Raw genomic sequence first — 14,614 nt, 5'->3', positions numbered from 1 at the left:
TGTATTGAATCGGGACGCAATTTGAGTGATCCATCGTCATTAGGTGGTCATGAATGTTACAATTCACTATCAGTTTTTCGTCAGATTCAGATCACAGCAGAACGGCCATAAAGTGCCCGTGGCAGCAATAGACCCATGGAGACAAGTCTGCTGGAGGACGATGTATTGAATCGGGACGCATTTTGAGTGATCCATCGTCATTAGGTGGCCCTGAACGTTACAATTCACTATCAGTTTTTCGTCCGAATCGAAAAACTTTGACTCACAGCAGAACGGCCATAAGGTGCCCGAGGCAGCAATAGACCCATGGAGACAAGTCGGCTGGAGGACGATGTATTGAATCGGGACGCAATTTGAGTGATCCATCGTCATTAGGTGGCCATGAATGTTACAATACACTATCAGTTTTTCGTCAGATTCGAAAATCTTTGAGTCACAGCAGAACGGCCATAAGGTGCCCGTGGCAGCAATAGACCCATGGAGACAAGTCTGCTGGAGGACGATGTATTGAATCGGGACGCATTTTGAGTGATCCATCGTCATTAGGTGGCCCTGAACGTTACAATTAACTATCAGTTTTTCGTCGCATTCGACAATCTAGATTCACAGCAGAACGGCCATAAGGTGCCCGAGGCAGCAATAGACCCCTGGAGTCAAATCGGCTGGAGGACGATGTATTGAATCGGGACGCAATTTGAGTGATCCATCGTCATTAGGTGGCCCTGAATGTTACAATTCACTATCAGTTTTTCGTCCGATTCGAAAATCTTTGACTCACAGCAGAACGGCCATAAGGTGCCCGAGGCAGCAATAGACCCATGGAGACAAGTCGGCTGGAGGACGATGTATTGAATCGGGACGCAATTTGAGTGGTCCATCGTCATTAGGTGGCCCTGAACGTTACAATACACTATCAGTTCTTCGTCCGATTCGAAAATCTCTGACCCACAGCAGAACGGCCATAAGGTGCCCGATGCAGCAATAGACCCATGGAGACAAGTCGGCTGGAGGACGATGTAATGAATCGGGAGTCAATTTGAGTGATCCATCGTCATTAGGTGGCCATGAATGTTACAATTCACTATCAGTTTTTCGTCAGATTCGAAAATCTTTGAGTCACAGCAGAACGGACATAAAGTGCCCGTGGCAGCAATAGACCCATGGAGACAAGTCTGCTGGAGGACGATGTATTGAATCGGGACGCATTTTGAGTGATCCATCGTCATTAGGTGGCCCTGAACGTTACAATTCACTATCAGTTCTTCGTCCGATTCGAAAATCTTTGACCCACAGCAGAACGGCCATAAGGTGTCCGAGGCAGCAATACACCCATGGAGACAAGTCGGCTGGAGGATGATGTATTGAATCGGGACGCAATTTGAGTGATCCATCGTCATTAGGTGGCCCTGAAAGTTACAATTCACTATCAGTTTTTCGTCCGATTCGATAATCTTTGACTCACAGGAGAACGGCCATAAGGTGCCCGATGCAGCAATAGACCCATGGAGATAAGACGGCTGGAGGACGATGTATTGAATCGGGACGCAATTTGAGTGATCCATCGTCATTAGGTGGCCATGAATGTTACAATTCACTATCTGTTTTTCGTCCGATTCGAAAATTTTTGACTCACAGCAGAACGGCCATAAGGTGCCCGAGGCAGCAATAGGCCCATGGGGACAAGTCTGCTGGAGGACGATGTATTGAATCGGGATGCAATTTGAGTGATCCAACGTCATTAGGTGGCCCTGAACGTTACAATTCACTATCAGTTTTTCGTCCGATTCGAAAATCTTTGACTCACAGCAGAACGGCCATAAGGTGCCCGAGGCAGCAATAGACCCATGGAGACAAGTCTGCTGGAGGACGATGTATTGAATCGGGACGCAATTTGAGTGATCCATCGTCATTAGGTGGCCCTGAACGTTACAATTCACTATCAGTTTTTCGTCGCATTCGATAATCTAGATTCACAGCAGAACGGCCATAAGGTGCCCGATGCAGCAATAGACCCATGGAGACAAGTCGGCTGGAGGACGATGTATTGAATCGGGACGCAATTTGAGTGATCCATCGTCATTAGGTGGCCATGAAAGTTAGAATTCACTATCTGTTTTTCGTCCGATTCGAAAATCTTTGACTCACAGCAGAACGGCCATAAGGTGCCCGAGGCAGCAATAGACCCATGGAGACAAGTCTGCTGGAGGACGATGTATTGAATCGGGACGCAATTTGAGTGATCCATCGTCATTAGGTGGCCCTGAACGTACAATTCACTATCAGTTTTTCGTCCGATTCAAAAATCTTTGACTCACAGCAGAATTGCCATAAGGTGCCCGAGGCAGCAATAGACCCATGGAGACAAGTCTGCTGGAGGACGATGTATTGAATCGGGACGCAATTTGAGTTATCCATCGTCATTAGGTGGCCCTGAACGTTACAATTCACTATCAGTTTTTCGTCCCATTCGATAATCTAGACTCATAGCAAAACGGCCATAAGGTGCCCGAGGCAGCAATAGACCCATGGTGTCAAGTCGGCTGGAGGACGATGTATTGAATCGGGACGCAATTTGTGTGGTCCATCCTCATTAGGTGGCCCTGAATGTTACAATTCACTATCAGTTTTTCGTCCGATTCGAAAATCTTTGACTCACAGCAGAACGGCCTTAAGGTGCCCGAGGCAGCAATAGACCCATGGAGACAAGCCTGCTGGAGGACGATGTATTGAATCGGGACGCAATTTGAGTGATCCAACGTCATTAGGTGGCCCTGAACGTTACAATTCACTATCAGTTTTTCGTCCGATTCGAAAATCTTTGACTCACAGCAGAACGGCCATTAGGTGCCCGAGGCAGCAATAGACCCATGGAGACAAGTGTGCTGGAGGACGATGTATTGAATCGGGACGCAATTTGAGTGATCCATCGTCATTAGGTGGCCCTGAACGTTACAATTCACTATCAGTTTTTCGTCGCATTCGATAATCTAGATTCACAGCAGAACGGCCATAAGGTGCCCGAGGCAGCAATAGACCCCTGGAGTCAAGTCGGCTGGAGGACGATGTATTGAATCGGGACTCAATTTGAGTGATCCATCGTCATTAGGTGGCCCTGAATGTTACAATTCACTATCAGTTTTTCGTCCGATTCGAAAATCTTTGACTCACAGCAGAACGGCCATAAGGTGCCCGAGGCAGCAATAGACCCATGTAGACAAGTCTGCAGGATGACGATGTATTGAATCGCGACGCAATTTGAGTGTTCCATCGTCATTAGGAGGCCCTGAATGTTAGAATTAACTATCAGTTTTTCGTCCCATTCGATAATCTAGACTCACGGGAGAACGACCATAAGGTGACCGAGGCAGCAATAGACCCATGGAGACAAGTCTGCTGGATGACGATGTATTGAATCGGGACGCAATTTGTGTGGTCCATCCTCATTAGGTGGCCCTGAATGTTACAATTCACTATCAGTTTTTCGTCCGATTCGAAAATCTTTGACTCACAGCAGAACGGCCATAAGGTGCCCGAGGCAGCAATAGACCCATGGAGTACAGTCGGCTGGAGGACGATGTATTGAATCGGGACGCAATTTGAGTGGTCCATCGTCATTAGGTGGCCCTGAACGTTACAATACACTATCAGTTCTTCGTCCGATTCGAAAATCTTTGACCCACAGCAGAACGGCCATAAGGTGCCCGATGCAGCAATAGACCCATGGAGACAAGTCGGCTGGAGGACGATGTATTGAATCGGGACGCAATTTGAGTGATCCATCGTCATTAGGTGGCCATGAATGTTACAATTCACTATCAGTTTTTCGTCCGATTCAAAAATCTTTGACTCACAGCGGAACGGCCATAAGGTGCCCGAGGCAGCAATAGACCCATGGAGACAAGTCTGCTGGAGGACGATGTATTGAATCGGGACGCAATTTGAGTGATCCATCGTCATTAGGTGGCCCTGAACGTTACAATTCACTATCAGTTTTTCGTCCCATTCGATAATCTAGACTCATAGCAAAACGGCCATAAGGTGCCCGAGGCAGCAATAGACCCATGGTGTCAAGTCGGCTGGAGGACGATGTATTGAATCGGGACGCAATTTGTGTGGTCCATCCTCATTAGGTGGCCCTGAATGTTACAATTCACTATCAGTTTTTCGTCCGATTCGAAAATCTTTGACTCACAGCAGAACGGCCATAAGGTGCCCGAGGCAGCAATAGACCCATGGAGACAAGCCTGCTGGAGGACGATGTATTGAATCGGGACGCAATTTGAGTGATCCATCGTCATTAAGTGGCCCTGAACGTTACAATTCACTATCAGTTTTTCGTCCGATTCGAAAATCTTTGACTCACAGCAGAACGGCCATAAGGTGCCCGAGGCAGCAATAGACCCATGTAGGCAAGTCGGCTGGAGGACGATGTATTGAATCGGGACGCAATTTGAGTGATCCATCGTCATTAGGTGGCCATGAATGTTACAATTCACTATCAGTTTTTCGTCAGATTTGAAAATCTTTGAGTCACAGCAGAACGGCCATAAGGTGCCCGAGGCAGCAATTGACCCATGGAGACAAGTCTGCTGGAGGACGATGTATTGAATCGGGACGCAATTTGAGTGATCCATCGTCATTAGGTGGCCCTGAACGTTACAATTCACTATCAGTTTTTCGTCGCATTCGATAATCTAGATTCACAGCAGAACGGCCATAAGGTGTCCGAGGCAGCAATAGACCCATGGAGTCAAGTCGGCTGGAGGACGATGTATTGAATCGGGACGCAATTTGAGTGATCCATCGTCATTAGGTGGCCCTGAATATTACAATTCACTATCAGTTTTTCGTCCGATTCTAATATCTTTGACTCACAGCAGAACGGCCATAAGGTGCCCGAGGCAGCAATAGACCCATGGAGACAAGTCTGCAGGATGACGATGTATTGAATCGCGACGCAATTTTAGTGTTCCATCGTCATTAGGAGGCCCTGAATGTTAGAATTAACTATCAGTTTTTCGTCCCATTCGATAATCTAGACTCACGGGAGAACGACCATAAGGTGCCCGAGGCAGCAATAGACCCATGGAGACAAGTCTGCTGGATGACGATGTATTGAATCGGGACGCAATTTGTGTGGTCCATCCTCATTAGGTGGCCCTGAATGTTACAATTCACTATCAGTTTTTCGTCCGATTCGAAAATCTTTGACTCATAGCAGAACGGACATAAGGTGCCCGAGGCAGCAATAGACCCATGGAGACAAGTCGGCTGGAGGACGATGTATTGAATCGGGACGCAATTTGAGTGATCCATCGTCATTAGGTGGCCATGAATGTTACAATTCACTATCAGTTTTTCGTCAGATTCGAAAATCTTTGAGTCACAGCAGAACGGCCATAAGGTGCCCGTGGCAGCAATAGACCCATGGAGACAAGTCTGCTGGAGGACGATGTATTGAATCGGGACGCATTTTGAGTGATCCATTGTCATTAGGTGGCCCTGAACGTTACAATTCACTATCAGTTCTTCGTCCGATTCGAAAATCTTTGACTAACAGCAGAACGGCCATAAGGTGCCCGAGGCTGCAATAGACCCATGGAGACAAGTCGGCTGGAGGACGATGTATTGAATCGGGAAGCAATTTGAGTGATCCATCGTCATTAGGTGGCCCTGAAAGTTACAATTCACTATCAGTTTTTCGTCCGATTCGAAAATCTTTGACTCACAGGAGAACGGCCATAAGGTGCCCGTTGCAGCAATAGACCCATGGAGACAAGTCGGCTGGAGGACGATGTATGAATCGGGACGCAATTTGAGTGATCCATCGTCATTAGGTGGCCATGAATGTTACAATTCACTATCTGTTTTTCGTCCGATTCGAAAATCTTTGACTCACAGCAGAACGGCCATAAGGTGCCCGAGGCAGCAATAGGCCCATGGAGACAAGTCTGCTGGGGGACGATGTATTGAATCGGGATGCAATTTGAGTGATCCATCGTCATTAGGTGGCCCTGAACGTTACAATTCACTATCAGTATTTCGTCCGATTCGAAAATCTTTGACTCACAGCAGAACGGCCATAAGGTGCCCGAGGCAGCAATAGACCCATGGAGACAAGTCTGCTGGAGGACAATGTATTGAATCGGGACGCAATTTGAGTGATCCATCGTCATTAGGTGGCCCTGAACGTTACAATTCACTATCAGTTTTTCGTGGCATTCGATAATCTAGATTCACAGCAGAACGGCCATAATGTGCCCGAGGCAGCAATAGACCCCTGGAGTCAAGTCGGTTGGAGGACGATGTATTGAATCGGGACGCAATTTGAGTGATCCATCGTCATTAGGTGGCCCTGAATGTTACAATTCACTATCAGTTTTTCGTCCGATTCGAAAATCTTTGACTCACAGCAAAACGGCCGTAAGGTGCCCGAGGCAGCAATAGACCCATGGAGACAAGTCTGCAGGATGACGATGTATTGAATCGCGACGCAATTTGAGTGTACCATCGTCATTAGGAGGCCCTGAATGTTAGAATTAACTATCAGTTTTTCGTCCCATTCGATAATCTAGACTCACGGGAGAACGACCATAAGGTGACCGAGGCAGCAATAGACCCATGGAGACAAGTCTGCTGGATGACGATGAATTGAATCGGGACGCAATTTGTGTGGTCCATCCTCATTAGGTGGCCCTGAATGTTACAATTCACTATTAGTTTTTCGTCCGATTCGAAAATCTTTGACTCACAGCAGAAAGGCCATAAGGTGCCCGAGGCAGCAATAGACCCATGGAGACAAGTCGGCTGGAGGACGATGTATTGAATCGGGACGCAATTTGAGTGATCCATCGTCATTAGGTGGCCATGAATGTTACAATTCACTATCAGTTTTTCGTCCGATTCAAAAATCTTTGACCCACAGCGGAACGGCCATAAGGTGCCCGAGGCAGCAATAGACCCATGGAGACAAGTCTGCTGGAGGACGATGTATTGAATCGGGACGCAATTTGAGTGATCCATCGTCATTAGGTGGCCCTGAACGTTACAATTCACTATCAGTTTTTCGTCCCATTCGATAATCTAGACTCATAGCAAAACGGCCATAAGGTGCCCGAGGCAGCAATAGACCCATGGTGTCAAGTCGGCTGGAGGACGATGTATTGAATCGGGACGCAATTTGTGTGGTCCATCCTCATTAGGTGGCCCTGAATGTTACAATTCACTATCAGTTTTTCGTCCGATTCGAAAATCTTTGACTCACAGCAGAACGGCCATAAGGTGCCCGAGGCAGCAATAGACCCATGGAGACAAGCCTGCTGGAGGACGATGTATTGAATCGGGACGCAATTTGAGTGATCCATCGTCATTAAGTGGCCCTGAACGTTACAATTCACTATCAGTTTTTCGTCCGATTCGAAAATCTTTGACTCACAGCAGAACGGCCATAAGGTGCCCGAGGCAGCAATAGACCCATGTAGACAAGTCGGCTGGAGGACGATGTATTGAATCGGGACGCAATTTGAGTGATCCATCGTCATTAGGTGGCCATGAATGTTACAATTCACTATCAGTTTTTCGTCAGATTTGAAAATCTTTGAGTCACAGCAGACCGGCCATAAGGTGCCCGAGGCAGCAATAGACCCATGGAGACAAGTCTGCTGGAGGACGATGTATTGAATCGGGACGCAATTTGAGTGATCCATCGTCATTAGGTGGCCCTGAACGTTACAATTCACTATCAGTTTTTCGTCGCATTCGATAATCTAGATTCACAGCAGAACGGCCATAAGGTGTCCGAGGCAGCAATAGACCCATGGAGTCAAGTCGGCTGGAGGACGATGTATTGAATCGGGACGCAATTTGAGTGATCCATCGTCATTAGGTGGCCCTGAATATTACAATTCACTATCAGTTTTTCGTCCGATTCTAATATCTTTGACTCACAGCAGAACGGCCATAAGGTGCCCGAGGCAGCAATAGACCCATGGAGACAAGTCTGCAGGATGACGATGTATTGAATCACGACGCAATTTTAGTGTTCCATCGTCATTAGGAGGCCCTGAATGTTAGAATTAACTATCAGTTTTTCGTCCCATTCGATAATCTAGACTCACGGGAGAACGACCATAAGGTGCCCGAGGCAGCAATAGACCTATGGAGACAAGTCTGCTGGATGACGATGTATTGAATCGGGACGCAATTTGTGTGGTCCATCCTCATTAGGTGGCCCTGAATGTTACAATTCACTATCAGTTTTTCGTCCGATTCGAAAATCTTTGACTCATAGCAGAACGGACATAAGGTGCCCGAGGCAGCAATAGACCCATGGAGACAAGTCGGCTGGAGGACGATGTATTGAATCGGGACGGAATTTGAGTGATCCATCGTCATTAGGTGGCCATGAATGTTACAATTCACTATCAGTTTTTCGTCAGATTCGAAAATCTTTGAGTCACAGCAGAACGGCCATAAGGTGCCCGTGGCAGCAATAGACCCATGGAGACAAGTCTGCTGGAGGACGATGTATTGAATCGGGACGCATTTTGAGTGATCCATCGTCATTAGGTGGCCCTGAACGTTACAATTCACTATCAGTTCTTCGTCCGATTCGAAAATCTTTGACCCACAGCAGAACGGCCATAAGGTGCCCGAGGCTGCAATAGACCCATGGAGACAAGTCGGCTGGAGGACGATGAATTGAATCGGGAAGCAATTTGAGTGATCCATCGTCATTAGGTGGCCCTGAAAGTTACAATTCACTATCAGTTTTTCGTCCGATTCGAAAATCTTTGACTCACAGGAGAACGGCCATGAGGTGCCCGATGCAGAAATAGACCCATGGAGACAAGTCGGCTGGAGGACGATGTATTGAATCGGGACGCAATTTGAGTGATCCATCGTCATTAGGTGGCCATGAATGTTACAATTCACTATCTGTTTTTCGTCCGATTCGAAAATCTTTGACTCACAGCAGAACGGCCATAAGGTGCCCGAGGCAGCAATAGGCCCATGGAGACAAGTCTGCTGGGGGACGATGTATTGAATCGGGATGCAATTTGAGTGATCCATCGTCATTAGGTGGCCCTGAACGTTACAATTCACTATCAGTATTTCGTCCGATTCGAAAATCTTTGACTCACAGCAGAACGGCCATAAGGTGCCCGAGGCAGCAATAGACCCATGGAGACAAGTCTGCTGGAGGACGATGTATTGAATCGGGACGCAATTTGAGTGATCCATCGTCATTAGGTGGCCCTGAACGTTACAATTCACTATCAGTTTTTCGTGGCATTCGATAATCTAGATTCACAGCAGAACGGCCATAAGGTGCCCGAGGCAGCAATAGACCCCTGGAGTCAAGTCGGCTGGAGGACGATGTATTGAATCGGGACGCAATTTGAGTGATCCATCGTCATTAGGTGGCCCTGAATGTTACAATTCACTATCAGTTTTTCGTCCGATTCGAAAATCTTTGACTCACAGCAAAACGGCCGTAAGGTGCCCGAGGCAGCAATAGACCCATGGAGACAAGTCTGCAGGATGACGATGTATTGAATCGCGACGCAATTTGAGTGTTCCATCGTCATTAGGAGGCCCTGAATGTTAGAATTAACTATCAGTTTTTCGTCCCATTCGATAATCTAGACTCACGGGAGAACGACCATAAGGTGACCGAGGCAGCAATAGACCCATGGAGACAAGTCTGCTGGATGACGATGTATTGAATCGGGACGCAATTTGTGTGGTCCATCCTCAATAGGTGGCCCTGAATGTTACAATTCACTATCTGTTTTTCGTCCGATTCGAAAATCTTTGACTCACAGCAGAACGGCCGTAAGGTGCCCGAGGCAGCAATAGACCCATGGAGACAAGTCTGCAGGATGACGATGTATTGAATCGCGACGCAATTTGAGTGATCCATCGTCATTAGGTGGCCCTGAAAGTTACAATTAATTCACTATCAGTTTTTCGTCCGATTCGAAAATCTTTGACTCACAGCAGAACGGCCATAAGGTGCCCGAGGCAGCAATAGATCTATGGAGACAAGTCGGCTGGAGGACGATGTATTGAATCGGGACAAAATTTGAGTGATCCATCGTCATTAGGTGGCCCTGAATGTTACAATTCACTATCTGTTTTTCGTCCGATTCGAAAAACTTTGACTCACAGCAGAACGGCCATAAGCTGCCCGAGGCAGCAATAGACCCATGGAGACAAGTCTGCTGGAGGACGATGTATTGAATCGGGACGCAATTTGAGTGATCCATCGTCATTAGGTGGCCCTGAATGTTACAATTCACTATCAGTTTTTCGTCCGATTCGAAAATCTTTGACCCACAGCAGAACGGCCGTAAGGTGCCCGAGGCAGCAATAGACCCATGGAGACAAGTCTGCAGGATGACGATGTATTGAATCGCGACGCAATTTGAGTGTTCCATCGTCATTAGGAGGCCCTGAATGTTAGAATTAACTATCAGTTTTTCGTCCCATTCGATAATCTAGCCTCACGGGAGAACGACCATAAGGTGACCGAGGCAGCAATAGACCCATGGAGACAAGTCGGCTGGAGGACGATGTATTGAATCGGGACGCAATTTGAGTGGTCCATCGTCATTAGGTGGCCCTGAACGTTACAATACACTATCAGTTCTACGTCCGATTCGAAAATCTTTGACCCACAGCAGACCGGCCATAAGGTGCCCGAGGCAGCAATAGACCCATGGAGACAAGTCGGCTGGAGGACGATGTATTGAATCGGGACGCAATTTGAGTGATCCATCGTCATTAGGTGGCCATGAATGTTACAATTCACTATCTGTTTTTCGTCCGATTCGAAAATCTTTGACTCACAGCAGAACGGCCATAAGGTGCCCGAGGCAGCAATAGACCCATGGAGACAAGTCGGCTGGAGGACGATGTATTGAATCGGGACGCAATTTGAGTGATCCATCGTCATTAGGTGGCCCTGAACGTTACAATTCACTATCAGTTTTTCGTGGCATTCGATAATCTAGATTCACAGCAGAACGGCCATAAGGTGCCCGAGGCAGCAATAGACCCATGGAGACAAGTCGGCTAGAGGACGATGTATTGAATCGGGACGTAATTTGAGTGATCCATTGTCATTAGGTGGCCCTGAATGTTACAATCCACTATCTGTTTTTCGACGGATTCGAAAATCTTTGACTCACAGCAGAACGGCCATAAGCTGCCCGAGGCAGCAATAGACCCATGGAGACAAGTCTGCTGGAGGACGATGTATTGAATCGGGACGCAATTTGAGTGATCCATCGTCATTAGGTGGCACTGAAAGTAACAATTCACTATCAGTTTTTCGTCCGATTCGAAAATCATTGACTCACAGGAGAACGGCCATAAGGTGCCCGAGGCAGCAATAGACCCATGGAGACAAGTCTGCTGGATGACGATGTATAGAATCGCGACGCAATTTGAGTGTTCCATCGTCATTAGGAGGCCCTGAATGTTACAATTAACTATCAGTTTTTCGTCCCATTCGATAATCTAGACTCACGGGAGAACGACCATAAGGTACCCGAGGCTGCAATAGACCCATGGAGACAAGCCTGCAGGATAACGATGTATTGAATCGCGACGCAATTTGAGTGTTCCATCGTCATTAGGAGGCCCTGAATGTTAGAATTAACTATCAGTTTTTCGTCCCATTCGATAATCTAGACTCACGGGAGAACGACCATAAGGTGCCCGAGGCAGCAATAGACCCATGGAGACAAGTATGCGGGATGACGATGTATTGAATCGGGACGCAATTTGTGTGGTCCATCCTCATTAGGTGGCCCTGAATGTTACAATTCACTATCAGTTTTTCGTCAGATTTGAAAATCTTTGAGTCACAGCAGAACGGCCATAAGGTGCCCGAGGCAGCAATAGACCCATGGAGACAAGTCTGCTGGAGGACGATGTATTGAATCGGGACGCAATTTGAGTTATCCATCGTCATTAGGTGGCCCTGAACGTTACAATTCACTATCAGTTCTTCGTCCGATTCGAAAATCTTTGACCCACAGCAGAACGGCCATAAGGTGCCCGAGGCAGCAATAGACCCATGGAGACAAGTCGGCTGGAGGACGATGTATTGAATCGGGACGCAAATTGAGTTATGCATCGTCATTAGGTGGCCCTGAAAGTTACAATTAATTCACTATCAGTTTTTCGTCAGATTCGAAAATCTTTGACTCACAGCAGAACGGCCATAAGGTGCCCGAGGCAGCAATAGATCTATGGAGACAAGTCGGCTGGAGGACGATGTATTGAATCGGGACAACATTTGAGTGATCCATCGTCATTAGGTGGCCCTGAATGTTACAATTCACGATCTGTTTTTCGTCCGATTCGAAAATCTTTGACTCACAGCAGAACGGCCATAAGCTGCCCGAGGCAGCAATAGACCCATGGAGACAAGTCTGCTGGAGGACGATGTATTGAATCGGGACGCAATTTGAGTGATCCATCGTCATTAGGTGGCCCTGAACGTTACAATTCACTATCAGTTCTTCGTCCGATTCGAAAACCTTTGACCCACAGCAGAACGGCCATAAGGTGCCCGAGGCAGCATTAGACCCATGGAGACAAGTCGGCTGGAGGACGATGTATTGAATCGGGACGCAATTTGAGTGATCCGTCGTCATTAGGTGGCCATGAATGTTACAATTCACTATCTGTTTTTCGTCCGAATTGAAAATCTTTGACTCACAGCAGAACGGCCATAAGGTGCCCGAGGCAGCAATAGGCCCATGGAGACAAGTCTGCTGGAGGACCATGGATTGAATCGGGATGCAATTTGAGTGATCCATCGTCATTAGGTGGCCCTGAACGTTACAATTCACTATCAGTTTTTCGTCCGATTCGAAAATCTTTGACTCACAGCAGAACGGCCATAAGGTGCCCGAGGCAGCAATAGACCCATGGAGACAAGTCTGCTGGAGGACGATGTATTGAATCGGGACGCAATTTGAGTGATCCATCGTCATTAGGTGGCCCTGAACGTTACAATTCACTATCAGTTTTACATCGCATTCGATAATCTAGATTCACAGGAGAACGGCCATAAGGTGCCCGAGGCAGCAATAGACCCATCCATACAAGTCTGCTGGATGACGATGTATTGAATCGGGACGCATTTTGTGTGGTCCATCCTCATTAGGTGGCCCTGAATGTAACAATTCACTATCAGTTTTTCGTCCGATTCGAAAGTCTTTGACTCACAGCAGAACGGCCATAAGGTGCCCGAGGCAGCAATAGACCCATGGAGACAAGCCTGCTGGAGGACGATGTATTGAATCGGGACGCAATTTGAGTGATCCATCGTCATTAGGTGGCCCTGAACGTTACAATTCACTATCAGTTTTTCGTCCGATTCGAAAATCTTTGACTCACAGCAGAACGGCCGTAAGGTGCCCGAGGCAGCAATAGACCCATGGAGACAAGTCTGCAGGATGACGATGTATTGAATCGCGACGCAATTTGAGTGTTCCATCGTCATTAGGAGGCCCTGAATGTTAGATTTAACTATCAGTTTTTCGTCCCATTCGATAATCTAGACTCACGGGAGAACGACCATAAGGTGACCGACGCAGCAATAGACCCATGGAGACAAGTCTGCTGGATGACGATGTATTGAATCGGGACGCAATTTGTGTGGTCCATCCTCATTAGGTGGCCCTGAATGTTACAATTCACTATCAGTTTTTCGTCCGATTCGAAAATCTTTGACTCACAGCAGAACGGCCATAAGGTGCCCGAGGCAGCAATAGACCCATGGAGACAAGTCGGCTGGAGGTCGATGTATTGAATGGGGACGCAATTTGAGTGGTCCATCGTCATTAGGTGGCCCTGAAAGTTACAATACACTATCAGTTCTTCGTCCGATTCGAAAATCTTTGACCCACAGCAGAACGGCCATAAGGTGCCCGTGGCAGCAATAGACCCATGGAGACAAGTCGGCTGGAGGACGATGTACTGATTCGGGACGCAATTTGAGTGATCCATCGTCATTAAGGGGCCATGAATGTTACAATTCACTATCTGTTTTTCGTCCGATTCGAAAATCTTTGACCCACAGCAGAACGGCCATAAGGTGCCAGATTCAGCAATAGACCCATGGAGACAAGTCTGCTGGAGGACGATGTATTGAATCGGGACGCAATTTGAGTGATCCATCGTCATTAGGTGGCCCTGAAAGTACAATTCACTATCAGTTTTTCGTCCGATTCAAAAATCGTTGACTCACAGCAGAACGGCCATAAGGTGCCCGAGGCAGCAATAGACCCATGGAGACAAGTCTGCTGGAGGACGATGTATCGAATCGGGACGCAATTTTAGTGATCCATCGTCATTAGGTAGCCCTGAACGTTACAATTCACTATCAGTTTTTCGTCGCATTCGATAATCTAGACTCACAGCAGAACGGCCATAAGGTGCCCGAGGTAGCAATAGACCCATGGAGACAAGCCTGCTGTAGGACGATGTATGGAATCGGGACGCAATTTGAGTTATCCATCGTCATTAGGTGGCCCTGAACGTTGCATTTCACTATCAGTTGTTTGTCCGATTCGAAAATCTTTGACCCACA

This window comes from Schistocerca cancellata, chromosome 4, assembly GCF_023864275.1.
Source record: "Schistocerca cancellata isolate TAMUIC-IGC-003103 chromosome 4, iqSchCanc2.1, whole genome shotgun sequence".
NCBI lineage: Eukaryota > Metazoa > Arthropoda > Insecta > Orthoptera > Acrididae > Schistocerca > Schistocerca cancellata.
The sequence above is the reverse complement of the archived record's forward strand: the minus strand, read 5'-3'. Positions refer to the sequence as shown.